Source organism: Oreochromis aureus, linkage group 12 (genome assembly GCF_013358895.1).
Source record: "Oreochromis aureus strain Israel breed Guangdong linkage group 12, ZZ_aureus, whole genome shotgun sequence".
In the NCBI taxonomy this organism is placed as follows: domain Eukaryota; kingdom Metazoa; phylum Chordata; class Actinopteri; order Cichliformes; family Cichlidae; genus Oreochromis; species Oreochromis aureus.
In genome coordinates this window covers 19255417-19272700 of record NC_052953.1, presented here as the reverse complement: position 1 = coordinate 19272700, position 17284 = coordinate 19255417, and the positions used below count along the sequence as shown (strand labels likewise).

Sequence of the window (17284 nt, the reverse complement as noted above, 5' to 3'; positions counted from 1 at the left end):
CATTCTTGGCTTTCCTTGCCACTCCACACTGTCCTTCACTCTCATAATGGAAAGTGGCATGACTTAATCTGTCCAAAGACATGATATATGCACAGTAAACAGACAGATCCCCAGGACAGAGAGCAGCAGCTGGGTCTTGCTGTCAAACACGGAGCACAACACCGAGAGGGCAGTGGTGACTCACTGGAGGCTTTTCCCAAAGGCTGCAATGGTGGCGCTCCTTTAAATTTAGCAGTGTTTTATAGAGCATCGTGCTGAGGCTGCGCACCAGAGAAGGCGGTAAATTCCAGGGATCGGTGGCTCACGTGACCGTTAAAATACAAGTGGAACATATTAGCCTCCCGGCTTGCCTGAAATACAGCATTTCGGTTTCACACTGTTGCTCTCGTATCACAGAGGCAACTTCGGTTATGGCAACTGCCTCAGCTTGTGACAAGAATCCTTGATCGAGTTGATGGGCTTACCGACCAATCCAGTTAAAATGTCAAGAGGCTTAAGACAAATGTATTCATGCTGGGCGGTACACGCACACAAATGAGGGAGTTTACCATCCATCTACGAGCCTAAAGAAGCCTTTGGGCTTATTTCGAACTCTCACTTCAGTCTCAAACATACTGAGATTATAAGGTGAAGGGTCTAATGAGGGCAAAGAAGGAAGAGTATTTATCAGATAAACAGTATTTTTGTGACAATATAACGTTAATTTACATCCAACAAAACCCACCCCTTTTAGGGACCAATAAAGAAATTTAATGAAACTCTTTATCCTACCTTATTATTGTTTAAGGCTTTTTAAAAAAAAATATACTCCATGAGGCAGATGCTAGAGTATTTCTTTACCAAGACTGGGACTGGACAAAGGCCGTGTTTAACCTTGCTTGATTTTAATACAGCACTGGAGGAGTGAGCAAACATTGAGCCTCTCTCTTTATTGAAAAAGATTTTTTTTTTTTTTTTTTTTTTTTTTTAAAATATGTGACACCACACAATGCACAGCTCAACACAAAGGCAGAGCAAGAGCATTATGATGGTTCTTCAGTTAGCATCAGACTTGTTTTAAACTGAGGCTGACTTAAGATGAGAAAATCTGTTTTATATGGAAAAAAAAACAAAACAATGTGTGAGTAATCACCTTTGTAAGCCGTGTTATAAGCTGACAAAACAGTACAATCTTGTAAAAATACAGGGGCTAAATAATGGCGTGTCATGTTGTTCTTATACAGTAAATACAACGAGCGCCGTATGCATTCTGTAACATATCCATCACTCTTTCCCGTCCCTCAGGTCCATAATCTTCCACAAACTATGGAGGTGGGAACCTGCCCTTGTTCTTTACTCATCACAGCACAAGGGGAAAGCTAAAAATACTTGACACCCTGTGAGCATCTCCTGCATTGTGTTCCTCCTCCTTCTCCTCGTCCTCTACCTCCTACAGTAGCCCTGCAAGTATGATCTGCTTCTAAAAATGAGCCTGCACAGGGAGGGAATGAACGAGAGCAAAAAGAAATCGAGCTCAGGCACAGCCGAACATAGTGTCGTGAAGCTGAAGTTTGATTACCATGGAGAAAGGGATTTGTTAACCAGAGCAAACAAATGAATAATCTTCTATTAACTGTGAGTTTTAGTTTTAGTGCGTACACCCACTTGGAAGATATCTAAAAAAACCAAAAAACCCCCCCCAAAAAACAAAACATCAGTTTAAAGAGTGTCATAACTGCTCATTTGATGTGAAAAGCTCTCCTTGTGTAACATACAGAAGAATTAGATATTAGAAGAAAGCCACACCTGTTGCAAAGATATCTGCCATTATTGCAAGATCTCGAGGTGAACATGATTTTAATCTAAAGCAGATCATCTAATTTAACAGAGGGCAGGAACCACTGGAATATAAGTTTTACATTTGACACCCCCCTCCCCAGCATGTAATCGGGTGCTTGGTGACCGCTGAGAACTTTAAGCCCCTTTAATAATTGGAGCCATTGTTTTCTTATGCCTCAGTGGTGCTCATCAACACCGCAGTGGTCCAAAATGGGCCCGTTACATACCAACACCATCTCTAACCAACCCCACGCTTCACTCAGAAATCCAAAATTAGATGACCTTATATGAAAATTGCACTTGGATTAATCAGTTACGTGCCAAGGTTAAACGAGGATCTCCCCTTGCTGTCATTCTCTGAAAGTGCTCAGCGAGCCTAAATGAGCTGCGTAGAGAGAGTGTGTTATATAACTCCAGCAGATACAGAAAAGGAAAGCGTCGCAACGCTCGCATTTTGCCCATTCCATTAACTAATTCATGTAGCCCAGCAGACCAAAAGGAAAGGAAATGCTTTGGTGCATTTAGACAATCTCTCCAAAACATTCTCATCAGTCACTCTTCGAGTGTTTGGCAGCAACAAGACGCTGATTCAAATTAAGGTCTTCTTGCTAATGTGGAGACTATTGCAGAGTGCATGCTTACCAGTGCCACAAAGGCTTGGACGGATAACAACAAATGAATTTCCATTATCACTGCCACTCTCTGTCTCTCACAACAGTGAAAAGCAGCTTTGGTTATGTAGCATACGACAGCGCTGTGGCTGAGATTCATTACTGCGCTAACACCTACACTATAACTCTATAAAAGAATGTGGGCACATGCAAGTGTATCGCAACCTGCAGAGAGGAAAGTGAGCGCTTGATATGAAGCGTTTAAAAAGGTGCTGAAACATCTGCAAACTGCAGAAGCAGCAGGGCTACGAGTAAAATATTTATCAGCTGTGACAGACAACAAAGGTCGTGGTCACTGCAAAAGTATAGAAGCATATTAAGCTTAAAGGCAAGTGTAAACAGAAATCATTGTGCCTTGCCTGGGGTCTATTTTTAGTCTCTCATATTTAAAAAGAAAAAAAACAACAAAAAAAACACTCAGGCAGCCCCTTTATAAGTGGTAATGCAACATTCTTCTTTGTTTTTGAATGAGTATGTCACAGAAGAGAAAGAAAATGCATTACACTCAACAAAACTTGAGAAGAAAAATGTTTTGCCTTAGGCCAAAATGTATTTTCTTTCCTGCCCCTTTATCCTCTCCATCATTGCTTGAACAGGGGGTTACCATGGAGACACAGAGGGGCCTTTCCTTATTGGTTGCCAAGATGAAGTCAGAGTGACGGGGGAAAGTAGAGACCAGACGCTGCCGGGGCTGATACTTGTTTCTCCTGTCTCCACTTTCACTTTTGTCGGCCTCTTTTCCCTCCTGCCTTAGCTCATTTCCACCGCAATCCACTATAGAAGCCACATCGATTCATATAGCAGCCCTAAATATCTGCAACTGTGTCAGCATGCAGGATTTAAATGTGGCCAAAAAACAAAAAAAAACCCCAAAACATCAAATAGCCAAGAAAATTCACGATAAGACTTGAAAATCCTTATATCCTGGTTTAAGACTAGTTTGCTTCTGCGTCTACTGTACTATGCTATGCTTAAAATAAATAAATAAATCAAGGCACACATGTTACTTCCTGCAGCACATCAAGAGTTGAAAGGTGGCCTATGCCCTGTCAGTTTAATGCTAGTTCTCTTTATGAAGTTTAAGATTAACCAAGTAAACTACTGATAGATCCTCTTTGAAAAACAGCACTCAGTTACAAGAAAGTGGAATGAAAAACAAACTCTCTGTGCCAGCTTCACACACTAGCTTAGAGGAAAGTGGATCCGAAAACCTCTCTGTGAATCGAGGACACAGAGAAACTAAAAGTGTGCAAAGTTGAAATGGTGTACTTATTAAAACAGACTAGTTTTGAATGTTATGACAGTTAAATCCCTCAAAAGTCCCTCATATCAAACTAAATTCTTGTTCGGCTGAGTGCAAAGTCCAAGCAAAGGGAGGACAAATCTGATCTCAACTCAATTATCGACACCCGTCTCAGCCGGTGCTTTGGTCTGTGTCAACCTTATACTTTCTGGGTTACAACTCAAATCACTGAATCATCACTTCAGCGTGCGTCACTGCTCATTTCAAGGTTACTGTGCATCAAGCACATTTAAAAGGTCAATGATAAGAAAGCTGCTCATAAAAACAGCCCAACGTTACAGGCTGCCCTTTGGTGAAATACCTTAAACCCCTTTATGTAGCACAAATAATGTAGCCTTCCAAAAAGTGCTCTACCCACTCACCAAAGAGTGAAGCAGCTTCTTCTACTGACCATAAAAGGCCATTTTCAAAGATATTCTTGGTCCTGTGTCTGTGGCTGTGGCTAACACTGCAGCGGGTTGTGAGGTCAGCTTTCCAGCCTTGTGGAAAGCCCGGTTATGGGATTTTCTTATCAGAGCAAGGGGCTATAAAAAAAACCACAAATTCTCACTACAGTAACAGATATACAATAAAAGTCTCTAACTTCTCCCTTTCTCTCTCACACAGGCACACAACTCTGAAAGGAGGAAGACGTGGCACTTTGTCTGGCACGTAAGAACGGGCAATACAGAGAGACTGCCCGAAAAGAAAAAAGCCTGTACAGTGAGAGCAAAAAAGTAAGCGTGAGATGCTGAGTTAGGGTCCAAAGGGGTCTATTTTTAGGTTAAGAAAAATCAGGTGTCTCTGACCAGTGGAAAAGAAAGAGGAACATGGGTAAAGTGACATGAACCAGCGCTGCTGCTTTCATTTTACGAAGTCCATGTGACTCAGAGCACTGCGAGGGCTCAGGGCAGAACCAAAAAAAGGAAACAGACATAAAATGGCACTTGTGCATCATACTGATGTAAAAGCTGCAGAGATAAATACTTACATTTCTAAAATATGTGAAATAAATGTGGCTGGCTCATAACTAATGTGGAGCTAGAATAAGGAGGTGTGAAAAAGTCCACTGACGAGCACTTTCTTAATGGTGAAAGCAGCATTTCTAATTCACAGATGACTGTGATCCTTCATCGCTCGATTTACTTTCCCTCACAGAAGCAGATCATTCTGCCTAAGAGCTAAAAGGTTTCCCGGCACAGAGAGCATGTGCCAGACTGCCTTGATATCCCTTCATCTACAAGGTTGATGATTATGACCAGGAAAAAAATAACCATGCCACCCCCCCATCCCTCTTAGAGGATGCGCATAAACTCGATTCATCTTCCATAAAAAACGAAGCTCGAGAAAGGACACAGGAAGGTGGACAATTTCTATAAAAAGACTTCGGCTCTTCTTTGGAGTCCGCCCACACTGCGAGAAAAACTTGTGTCCAAATGAAGGAGGACATGGAGCAGACGCGCGCAAAGCGTACGCCTTTGTCTCATTTCCCAGACAACGCCACTGTAGGAGCATTAGCAATGATGTGCCATTCATCAGCCGGCTCATCAGGGATGCGTGGGGACAGGTTGTACCCCTGTTGTCCCTGTCAACAGCTCAACACCAGCATTAGCATCACCTGTTTTGTTTAAGAGAGCTGAGGGTGGGAGGGCGAGATGGGAAAAAGAGAGAGAGAGAGAAAAAAAAAAAAAAAAAAAAAAGAGAGGACGGAGTCTGCGGAGCTCAAAGTGCAGAGAAAACACAGTGTTCCCTTCAGTGCTTGGCCAGCACCCAGGTGCATGATGGAAGCTCATCTGAAGTACTGTCATGATGCGTGATTGTCCGCTCAAGATGAATTAAAAGAAAAATTAGACCTTGAAATAACCAGCCAGCTGGCAATGTGTCCCTATGCTCCCATCAGAAATTGTAAGAGATGTTTGTTTTTTGTTTTTTGTTTTTAGGAGTGCATCAAATCCCTGCAGGTTCCTGAATGATTGAAAAGGCACAGATGACAGTATTTAGTTTCTGGTTAGTGAAATTGACTGAATATCCTCCGGGGTGCACTGCAAAATCTTTTGCACGACTTTAAAAAGGGACGCACAAGCTATTATGAACATACGATTGGAAAATGATTGTATTTATCTCAAACGATCGGTGAGGGAAATGGATGATGACAAACCCTCCAGTTTTACAGCAAAAAGAAAAACAAAAAAAAAAAAAAAAAAGGGGGTACTCTGATAACTGAAGAAAAAAAAAAAAAATAGTAGTATAATGATAGTATATAAGTATTAGTATATAAATAATTGCTGGATTCCTTTCTGTGATTAGTGACCTTATTTGTTGCTCAAATAAATAATAAATAAAAAAAAAAATTCTTCATTTAAAGCCTCTAGGGCACTTACCCACTGAAACCATGAGACCTTAGGCCACTGCATGAGAGCTCTGCGGTAAGTCTGCATTGCTACAGACATGGCCTTAGGTAATTAAATATCCCTCATAGTGCTGTGAGATTAAACATGGTTTTACAAATAAAAGCAGGGAAAAAAAACAAAAGCAAAGAAGTACAAAAGGGTAACCAGGAAAGAATTTTACATGAAATCAGAAGAATGCAGAATGTGGTATTTTACACATCTTGTTTATTTAATCGTGAACAATTTCTTTTAAGTTTTGCTTAATTTTTTTTTTTTTTTTTTTGGGGGGGGGGGATTCTACTTAGACAACAATGAGTAAAGTTACTGGAATCAGATTCCTCCTCATAACTTTACAAGCCCATGAGGCCTCTTGCACTCATTCACCCCTCAGCCAACATCATTTAAGTCTGTGAGAGTTCAGTGCTTACACCATAAGAGTGGAGACTGGCTCAAACAGCGGGGGGATAAAAATTGTTACAGCATAGTACTGGGATATTATATAAATAAAAGGTTCACCAAAATATTAATATTTTATTAAATAAATTTAAAAAACAAACAAACAAACAAACAAACTTGAGAATACTACAAACAAGAGGGCTCATCTCATGCACCACCATCCTCAGATAATGTTAGCCAAAGATTGAACACACTTAGCTTGACAAAGATACATCCTAAGTGAGAGCTAGCTAATGGCTCAGTCACAAACGTAAATAGGACAGGAATTTCCTTGCAACTACCAAAAATAAATACATAAATAAAAACTTTTGGTGAGTAAATATTTGCCCAGAGTTTGAGGGTGTTGCATACTCACAACACTTTTGATCGCAAGACATTTGCACAGGAGGCAGAAATCTGCGTCCTATCAGACCAGTTGCACTGTCACTTGGACTGACTACAGTCACTCTTGCAGAGCTCGTCAAAGGCTGACAAATAGTTGCCGTTTAACTTATAAAGATTGATTGCTATCAGCCTGAATGCGTCAATAACCACAACTTGAGGGGACTCGACTGGCTGCCAGCTGGTCATTTTCTGGTTGTATTCGTGCAGAACAGGAAGGCTGCCGAGCACACATTTAACAGTTAAATGTGAATTTCTGTCTAAGTAGACAGCAACAGATGAGTACACTTCAACAATTTGTTAGATATTTGCTGTATTATCAGAACCAGATTGCGATTAACTGCCAATTTAAGACTGACATTAGACTGATGGCAGACTGTCTTATGGTAATATTTATGGCAGGTTTTAGCAACAGTGTGCTTAACAATCTCATTTTGTAGCAAAAAAACAAACAAAACTTATTGGATAAAACAGATTGACAAAGTTTAACTTTGTTTAACTTTGAGTATGTAATTTGCAGCTGAAAAAAGGTGATATATTGCAATATGTGTTACTGCATATTGCAAAATTTTATATTGCAATATTACTGTACTGTGAGTGCAGCATTGTGTAGTATCTGGTGATTCCCACTTCTACCAAACAGTGTGCATTAAAGTATGTTTTTGTCTCCACTTCTTTTGCTAGGTGTGTCAAAAGCATTACCCAATGACCTGCCGTGTGTATATAAACCCCACCATGCAAACAGTAGATCAGCTGCCATAGGCGCTATGCTTGAGTAACATAACAGTGTTCAGTGGACAACTAATTTAAGTCAGAGAGAAAAATGTAGGCAAGAAGTACCGATAACAGGTCACAACATATCACACAACGCCAGAGCATGTCAACAAAGGGGTGCCGAAACTCCTTGAAAAGTTACTGTGGTGTTTGCGGTGTTTTTAAGGTCAGCTTTGCAGTACTGAACAATGCAAATTTTTGTGACATTTTATTTGGCTATTTCCAAAAATACCCTTCAAACCGCGTGTTAATCAGTGCAGCAAAGTAAATACACGGGAATCAGTGGACTCCATCTACATCTGATCATGAATTTGTTTTAGTTAAGTGTTACCCAGACATCATATCAGTACAAAAACAATCACTGACATCATCATCCTTCATGAGTACTGAAATTGCCACCCTTTCTTAAAAAACAAACAAACAAAAAAATCTCATCCTTAGAAGTCAAGTCCCCAGAACAACAGCTGAGGCCTAGTTAGCTGCTAACCAAACAGTCCAGTCCTCTCACAGACAATAAACAAAGACCACAGGATATTTTAAAGAGTTTCCTTGTTAAAGATCAGACACTTAACAAGACTTGTACTCAACTAATAAAATCCCCTCCTCATCCAGAGGCATGACTCTGTTCATGACAAACATCATGACAGCCACCATAAGGGAAAGACTTTACAATATAGAGTCTGAGATTTAAAAAAACAAAACAAAAAAACACCAGAGTTTGTTGGGTGAACTGTGTTTAATGCTTTTATTATCTTTCTTTAATCTTATTTGACCAGATGAAATCCCACGTTACATGCCAAGCTGCAGAATAAATTGACTTTTCTAATCCTAACAGAAAGCTGGCCACTGCAACCACAATTCAGCAGTGAGCTCCAGAGAGAGTATATGCACCGAGTTTGACCATTTAAATAGTGAATAAAATAAATGAGGAAGTTGGGGAAACTGCAAATCTACAGCTGCATCCTTTTAGCCATTATATGAGATTATACTGCTACCTTGGCTTTGGTAAGAGTGGCAGTAATTGCTTTATAAGGTGGGTGGCAGGTCTACATAAAAAGCATAGACGTTACCTCTTCCTCTGCTTAAAAAACGAAAAAACAAAAAGCCAAACAAACTGGAGAACTGAAGAAACAACAGTCCAATATTACACAACAGTTCGGTTTTGGGGGATTTTTCTTTCTTTGAAAAACAAGTGGCAACGCAGCAAGTGGGTTAAGAAAACATCAGATTACCACACAAACCTGTAAAGTCAGTGCACGCATCTCCAGAGCAACATCTTAAGACGCACCGTTCTGAATATTTAACCTTATTAGCCGCCGCTCGCGTCGCTCCTTTTGCTGTATGAACCTGTTGTTTCTTTCCTCTTCCTGTGCCAGTGATCTCATCCGATAATCAGCTCAAACAGTACACACGTGGAACCAAAAGATGTGGTGAGCAGCAGCATACGTCATTCAAACTTACACTGGCAGGAAATGCGTCTTTTCTTCCTCGCTCCGCTAAATTCAGTTACTTAATGACTGTATGCTTGTTTGTCATCTTATTAACGGCGGGATTATTGACTTATGCTGCAGGACAAACTCCAGCAAACCGAGGGTTAATGTGGGAGTACGGGAGATTTGCCTCATGCAAGAACACATACACACATGCACAAAAAAACAAATAGATACCACACCACTATGAATACTCAAACAAGGCTGGGGACACATGCTCGAAAGCTACAGGCTCCTCTATCAGGAATTTTCCACTCCACCGTCACTCAGACATACAGCATATATTTGCAGCGTTTCCTCCTGACCGTCAGGAGGTTGTCAAGCAGTCCCACAGCTGTATAATGTTAGTGGAGCAGTGGGTAATTTGAGCCTTGGAAAAGAGACAGGAGCAAATATTGGCACGGTTATGAATTTTTATCATTCTTCAATTAGCTCATCGCAGCACCCCCCCTTTTCCACCCCCCTCCTTTAAAAGCAGCTCCAGAACTGCTTTAATTCAACAACAAGTTGTGAACAAGCCATACAAGAAATCACAACTGTACAGACAACGGGCTGATTCACAATCACCTCCACTCTTTCTCCTTCGGTGCCTCTGTTTGTGTGATGTGTTATATTTAAGAGAGGCACCTGAGAGTTAAAGAGCTATCAGGTTTCAGAAGCCTGTCAACCGCTCTCTCATAGTCTCTCCCTCTCTGTGAACGCTCAGAAACACATCAGTAATTGTGCTCCTTGTCTAAAAAAGAAACTGATCAAAACCTGAAAATAATATCTATACGTCTGTGTACAAAACAAGCTTCACAAAACAAAAAACAAAAACAAAACAAAAAACAATAAACCCAAACAGTTTTACATATTCACTGGGCTACAGCTGCATATGAATTTGTCATCCTGGAGCTGCAACTCTGGGTTTTGAGCAAATAACTCATACAATATTTATATTTAATTAATATTTAAAGTCTGTTAAATTACTTTGTTACTTCAAATGTTTGTGGAATGAGATTCTTGAGGGGCTTTTCTGCAGGAAGGGGAATGTCGATACTCAGTGTTAAATGTGCTCATAACAACTGAAGCAAATTTAAATATTAAAAAAAAAAAGAAGAAGCATGAGCTACAGTCCACTAGAGATCACATCACAATGGAACAACACAGGCCGTGACGCCAGTCAGCACCCGGCCAACGCCCATCTATGAACACGGCTTTCATTTTTGACGTCAGCTACACACACACACACACACACCTACACACACACACACACACACACACACACACACACACACACACACACACACACACACACACACACACAGTTTTGTGACTACTGCTTACACATTTCTGAAGCTACAGTGGTGATACAAATGTGTAAACACCACCCAGAGTCCACTGTTTGAGTTACGTTACACGTCTGTATGTAAACATTTGTGACTATGTTTTTTGTTTTTTCATACATCCACACAGACTTAGAGAGCCAGTTTCCCAAAGATGGATTAAGCCTAGGCTGACATTATAAGCACATTTCAAAGAGAATACATCTAGAAAAAGCAGCTTAATCCTTTTCAGGTACTCTAAACTACCTGTTTTTTGTACATTTTCCAAAATAGATGTCTCAGAAGCCCATTTTGCAGGACTTAACCAGTTTGCCTTTTTCAAAAGAGGTAAACATGACACCAAACTACCCTTGCAGTCATTAACATGTTGCCTGGTCTCAGTGTCAACACTCACAGATGTACATATATACTCCCAGCACACATCTATGTAGACAGGTTAGGACTAATGAGAATTTGTGAGCTCCTGTGAGCGGTCTCAAAGACCTTTTTAGTCCTGTCTCTACCTTTCAGCATGTCTGCAATGCTGCAGAACTTGCTTGAGGGAACTACCCACAATTCACAGTGTACTAGTTGCAGGAATGTGGAAGAAGACAGGAATCCGTCAAGACAAAAGATGCATCCAGCATGAAGTCTGTGCAGGTCTTTGCTCTGATCAATTGATAAATGCAGAGATGTTTTTTTTGCCAGGATGAAATGGGATTTCTTTTTTCTTAAAAAAAAAAAAAAACAACAACAAAAAAAACCACCCAAAAAACAAAAACACAGTATTGTGCACTTCCTCCGCTGAGCATGAGTCCTCATGAAGTCTTGTACTCACACATTTTTAATGAGCAAACAGGTTATGCAAATAAACAGAGAGCTCAGTTAAATCAAGCTGCCCACTGGAATATGAAAACCATCAGTACTTCAGCGAGCTGCAGAATCAAACACTGTTGATACACGGACTCATTGTAGCAGAATATCACAGTTATCTTTGGTGACTACAAGGTGAATATATAAAAAAGACAAAATATTGTCTACACCTCAAATGTCACCATACAATTACACTTCCGAATCATCAGCACGCCCTTGACCACATACCACATGTGTATGTTTGTGAGCGCATGTCTGTCAGGGAAGAGGGAAGGAAGTCAATAATTTCTTTTTTATAAAAAAATACAAAATAGATGGTTATGCAAATTTCTTAAGATGCTGTTACCTTCACAGCATCTTAAAAGGTCATAATGATATCTTAAAGTTCACATTTAACTTGTGAAGAAAGTGACATGCAGTTGCATGAGCGAGATTTGATTTCTCGGCCGTAAATGATGCTTGTGTTGTAATCGAGGGACTGCACGTCAGACACGTCGCTTTTAATCATTAGAAAAGTACTTCAGTGACTGACAATTGGGCCTCATGACACTAATGAGTGGCAGCTGTAACAATCCACATCAAAAATGCAACGCTAGTTTCAGATTAACAAACAGATGTCTTTCTAAAAAGTTTCAACCACAAGGGACCTAGATCAGAATTGCGTGCTAAAACCCACAGAATGCCTGTAATCTTTTTCAGCTGCACCTGCAGTGGACGTACCGCTCAGATTTCTGCTGCTTTCATTGTACTTGAATGAGACACCCAAAAATGAGACAGCCAAAGAAAGGTTTAAAATTACAGAGCAGCTTGGGCTGAGCGTGTTACACAAATTTTGGGGCTTGAAGGAGCGGGGTGCAGGTTTTAACATGTCAAGGAAAAAAAAAGAAAAGAAAAAAGCCTCCACCCTGTTTCAGAGCACACTGGCTGAGAAACAAGCCATCACAGTGGGTGTCTCCTGAATGTTTTGCTTTGCTGAAACACCCCAAGTGCAGGCCTTGCCCCTGCCATTAGCAGAAATGCATTGGAAATAAAACCCTCAAACCTTAAAGACATGGTGCAATGTTGGGAGTAAAACAGAGGTTCACAGTGAAAGTGGCTCCTGCCCCTCACAGCACAGCCATCATCTGGACAACAGACGCCACAGCCTCCAAAGTCAGCTCTGCCTCCATGACTCACCCAGGCCCAGCTGAGTCAAGTGACTCTTGATGCTGAAACTCATAAGGTCATACTGAAACAAAAATAGGCCTGGGTATGCACTAAAAAATTAATTAATCAATTATTTTTTTAAAAGACAGCTTGTATGCATGTAGGCTTTTAGATAAGTAAAGAAGTCTGGCATTCTCCTTCATTTTGCTGTTAACTTGCTTTGTGGGAGGTAATAACAATAATAATAATAATAATAATCAAACATGCTCTAATGTGCAGCAGGAGGTTACATAAATCCTCCCACCTGGCTGGCTGTCACTGGAAAGTGTCTCAGAAAAATAAGTGTGCATCTTAAGAGGCAAATTAGTGTATGCATGTTACCAAAATACACGCAGTGTGTGTGACAGGATCATCACAGCCGACAGTCGGTACAGACAGGGGCACATTTCATCAGCTTCAACGAGCATGCCTGTGTGCAGCAGAAAAACATGGTGCTCCTCTCCAGAGCCCCGAACAGAGATGCAAACTTAATCTAAACATGCTGGGTGTAGGAGCACCTTGTAAAATAAGACGTGCTTAACGTGACGTTGCATCTCCGGGAGAAGATGATCAAATCTGAACTGGAGTAAACCCACCGTTAGTTAGTTACCTAGCAACATGGCAGCACGGTAATGACAAATTGATGGCTCTCAGCGGCTCATCACATACCTGAACCTGATGCACAGCAGCGACGCACCTTTGGCAGTTCCTCCCCCCCCCTCTCCCCAACACCTTCCAGCAATGCAAAGTTTATCAGCCTTTCTCCAGGAGAGGGGGGGATGAGGAAGGGTTTGGCGGGTAGCTACTTTCTCCAGCAACGCGGGGTTTCCTTCAGCACTTGACGAGATCTGGAAACGATGCCATAACCGACAGAGACGTATCGAAAGTCGGACACTAATTTCCTTTACGTCGCTGTCTTGTGTGGCCCTTCAGCAGAGGAGGAAGGGGGCGCGGGTACGACACGTAAAGATGACACGCAGAGAAGCATCATCAGCCCCCTGAGCGTGTTACAGGAGATCAGTCAGTGTTTACTAAATCTGTCCACATCGCTGCGCCGGAGAAGCACGCGCTGGATTTCCTCAATCGACTAAAAAAAAACATACACATAAAAAAATAAAAATAAAAAACGGCTAAAGTAGCTATGATAACGTTAAAATGTCCTTGAATATCCGAGCTGCCCTCCCAGGAGTTGGCGGCTGGGCTCGTCCGGTGCTGAGGAGGATAAATCGCCTGTGAGGTGAGGTGAGCTCAGCGGCTGCTGCCTCCGTCCAGAGAACCGGGAAGAAGAAGAAGAGCTCTCGCCATCGTAAGTTATCATTCCTCAAGTCTGAGCCGCGGCGAGACTTCAGTCCCTTCAAGCACGACACAAACTGCTGCCAAGTACAACACAAAGCTCGGCGGGCTTCCCCGCACCACTTTCGAAATAAAAGCCAGCCTGGCTGCGTATTCGGTTTCTTGAAAATTGCGACAGCAGAGCTAAGTAATGTAAAGCCTTTCGTTTGCTAAGCGACAATTTCATGACATATATCCAAATACTCACCGGGTTTCAGCTGTCCCCACACCCCCGTGGCTCAGCCTCGCACCAATTCAGGCCTTAACCGGCGTGTTATTCGGAGGAAACCAATAATGAACGGGACCACTAACGCCATTATGTCAGCTTTTTGAAGGTTTCGTCTCTGGACTTCCGGTGTTTGTCTTGCCATCCGTTAGCTTGACTACAGGCGGAGCGGGGTTTGTGAGGTAGCGCGCCATCTGCTGGCCGCAGGGTACACGCTCGAAACTGGTCTAACCGGTGGTTACGTATTTCCGCAGACATAAGCAGTAAAGGATGTGAAGTTACAAAGGTTAATGCCCTCACGGTGAAACATACTGATACCCACTGACTCACACATTTCTGAAACACTTACTCAGCTCTGTTTGTATTCTACAAAAACTGGAATTATGAATAATGAGTTGAAATGACATGTTTAAAATAATCTCTTTTTATTTTTAAAAAGCTCTGTTATAAAACTGGTGCCATTCCAAGCAGGTGACTGATTAGATTTAACAGTTTATCAGATTTTGTTCCCTTGAACCACTCTTATATATATTTTAGAAGGAAAAATGAGGAATAGATGCAGTGATTTATTGATACACACATAAATATACATGGAATTGCAGTACATAAGGGAAAAACAGAGTTTTCACTCCATAAGACCTGTTGCCACTCATTTCCAGTCCAGTTCTTGTGTAATAAGTCATACCTCAGCCGTTTCTCCCTGTTTCCTTCCTTAAGAATAGCTTATTGACAGCCGCACGTCCACTGAGACCATTACTGGTGGAGCTTCAGTGAAAGGTAAATGGATCAACTGAAGGGTCAGATAGATCTCTCGGGTCTCAGGTCTTTGCTCCTGTTTTTTTTAAGGACATGACTTTCTGCTCCACTGCAGATATTTCTGCCCTCCAATTGTTCAGTTTCCTCAATTTTTTTAAGGGCACACTGCACACCATGCTGAGATGTGGCAGTTTTTTTAGATTATAGATCCAGGTTTATACAAATGAGATATTTTTGCAACAGGTTGCTTGTAACAAAGGGCTTAAAGATACAATTTAAAACGGATTCTTTTTGAGGTTGTTTGTTAATTTGTAAACACAATGCTGGTTTATTCCTTAAATTAGATGCAGCAAACGTCCAAAGAAAAACGATAGATAGATTAATAGATGTTCGAAATTCAATGTCCCCACACTTAGTATATAAGAGAACTGCCATCACAGGTCATTGGAGACATTGTCTTTTCCCTGTGACCCACATAGTTTCCTGCTTTAGTAATTATAGTCATTGTTAAGGGACTGAACAGGAAGCATTACATCGCAGTCCATTTAACAATCCATTTGGAAAATTGGTTGAAACTGTTTTGCAGTCTTTTTTTTTTTTTAACTATTTAATGACTTTATTATGTCTTTGTGTTATTACTACAGAAATGACAACCTAATGAATCTCTTCCACAAGTTTTGCCTGGACACTGAGGAGTGAAAAACATAATAACATGGAAGTTTTTAAATGAAGTATATATGTATTGTGTAAAACATTGCAAAACAAAAAGTAAACTTCACAATTTGAGGTCAATAATGGCAACAGACCTGCTGCATTATGGAATAAAGTGGTGATTATTTCAACTTTTGCTTTTCAATATGTAAAAAGCAGTCCACATTACTCAACATCTAACCAAAACTTATGGCCTCATTATGAAACATATTTCCTGTAGACCTGACTTATAGCTGCACTGTTTGAATCCCTGTAGTCACCTTTGTTTTGTTTTGTTTTTTTATTTATAACCACTTATGTCAGCTGTAAGTGTAATTTTACAACAGTGGAAATAGTGACAGTGTGGCTCTAAATTACCTCTGCTATACTCCATAAAATTAAAAAACATACGAGACTATCATATGATGGGATATCACCAGCCTCAATATGCCTGTTTTGCTTTGTACCTTTGGAAGTCTGTTTGGGTTTGAGCGTGTCATCATGACAAAACACGGTCCCCACCTGCCATCGTGTTGGCATGACGGCAGGTGTGATCCCATCTGAAGACACTGTGTTGTATTTATACATCAGATATCATCATTTTATGTGACAGCTTACAGTTACTTTGCATGCTTGTGAACCTAATGACAATCACATCACAATAAAAGCTTTTATTATAGTTCCTGCTGTAGTAGGAACTACAGCAGTATAACATTTTTTACATAACAAACATAGACGTGAGATGTGAAAGCATTTACAGTTGGCACAGCTGCAAAAAAAGCAAAATTATGCAGTCTGCTATGGAAAAACTAAACACGCCTCTTGATTCAGCAGTTTGGAGAACCACCTTTAGCAGCAATAACTTGAAGTACTCATTTTCTGTGTCACTTTATTGGTCTCTCACAATGTTGTGGAGGAATTTCAGCCCACACTTTTTTACAATATTGCTTTACCTGCTCCCTAATCTCACTACAGAGCACAGTGTCTTTCATTGAGGAATGTGGCACTCATTTATATATGCAGCTCTCTTAAAGTCCCAACACAGCATTTAAATCAGACTTAGCTTTTGTTCTTTAACTATTCTTTTGTAGATTTGCGCTGCTTTGGGTCATTGTCCTGTTACATGACCCAATTTGGGTCAAACTTTGGCTGTCACCTTATGCAATAGTCTTTATATATGCTTGTATTTTCTTTTATTTGACTGCTTTTCTGTTTCGTAACACTTTTTGGGTTCCAGCTTGGATGTATGCATATTATCCTACCTTGTCCCCCCGCCCCCTTTCTTTTCTTTGTGTTTTTTCCCCATCATATTCAATCAAATCTGCAAAGTTTGTGACTTTTTGGTGACTTGTAACTTTCCCTGAGGAGTAGGGCATGATAAATCTAACCTTCTTTGGACTATAGAAAACAAAACAAAACAAAAGCCCTTCCCTTTTTATACACTGAAGTAAAAGTCAGACTTTAGAAAAGTGTATGCCCTGCAGAACCAATCAGAATGTGGGACAGAAGGACAAAGGATAAAAATGCTGTCCAGTCCGGCGTAAAGTGGGACATCCGATCACCCTTGTCCTGCACCACCCTCACATACTTGTCTCCCACTCCTGACAGTACCACAGTTTCTCTCCTGGCGCCCTTTCATGTGCCTTCTCTATATCC

At 40.8% G+C, this 17284-nt stretch overlaps 1 protein-coding gene across 7 annotated transcripts in view; it reads right to left on the bottom strand.

Annotated features, from left to right (window-relative positions):
• LOC116332382 (membrane-associated phosphatidylinositol transfer protein 2) overlaps positions 1-14368 on the bottom strand; it is a 43327-nt gene extending 28959 nt beyond the window's left edge. For 2 of the 7 annotated variants that reach the window (XM_031755319.2, XM_031755318.2), the window contains exon 1: positions 14165-14366. The gene's annotated coding sequence lies outside the window, so the exon portion shown is untranslated. Of the gene's footprint in view, positions 1-9013; positions 9134-13293; positions 14020-14164 lie in introns of those variants that run through there. The other 5 variants (XM_031755316.2, XM_031755320.2, XM_031755321.2 and 2 more) reach the window with 5 other exon arrangements.
• Between the last annotated feature and the right edge of the window lie 2916 nt (positions 14369-17284).